The sequence below is a fragment of the Thermobia domestica genome, chromosome 1 (assembly GCF_964235325.1).
Source record: "Thermobia domestica chromosome 1, izTheDome1.hap1.1, whole genome shotgun sequence".
Classification (NCBI taxonomy): domain Eukaryota; kingdom Metazoa; phylum Arthropoda; class Insecta; order Zygentoma; family Lepismatidae; genus Thermobia; species Thermobia domestica.
In genome coordinates, this window is record NC_137454.1 from 136,200,729 (window position 1) to 136,201,592 (window position 864).

The window sequence follows — 864 nt, forward strand, 5'->3', positions numbered from 1 at the left end:
ATCGATGTATTTGGTAAAACTTGTCCAGATCGCATCACTGTAAACAATACCTCGATGCCTGATTATACTGTAGATAAAACCATCTGTGAAAAATTTCTTGGTAACACAGCACTGCAGCTAATAATTCTACGTTTACCTTAGTTAAAAATTCAATTTCTGGAAAGTAAATAATCAATGGATATGGAATGTCCTTTATTTTGGCAAAAGCAAGAGCAGCGATAATCTACTGGAAGACATAAACAAAACACAACCACATTAGAAGTTTAAACATAAATAAGCAAATCTAAATTTAATCTGATCAAAATCTTTCCATCAAAACTGAAAATATTATATACAGGGTGATTCCAAAGTATGGTCAAACCCCAGAGAAAAATAACAAGATATAGGCCCAGGTCCATGGGCGGCGATCAGGGGGGCAGTTGCCCCCGCACTTTTTTGAAGTGACTCATTAATGTGCCGATATATAGTTTTATTTTGAAAAGTAAAGTTTTTGTATGTATTTACTGGTTCATAGAAAAAATGGTGCCATATATTTGCCGTTCCGTGTGTATGTATTGGTTGTCTTCCCGTGGAGTAAAGAGAACTACAGGAATTGAGTTTTAATTGCCACAGAAAAAAAGAAAAAAAAAACAAAATAAACCTATTAGAGCACAACAATTTCAAGATACTTTCACTTACAAGAGCTCGATATATTAGTCAGTCGCTTTGAAACTAATTCAGAGAGCATTTCGCGAAAGAAAGAAAAAATATTTCACAAGTTATTTGTTAATTGCACAAAAATTGACAGTTCCTAAAATGTCGTCTTCTTTCTAAAGTAAGGGGGAAAAGCGTAATAAGAAACAAAATCTATATTTTCCATTGTTT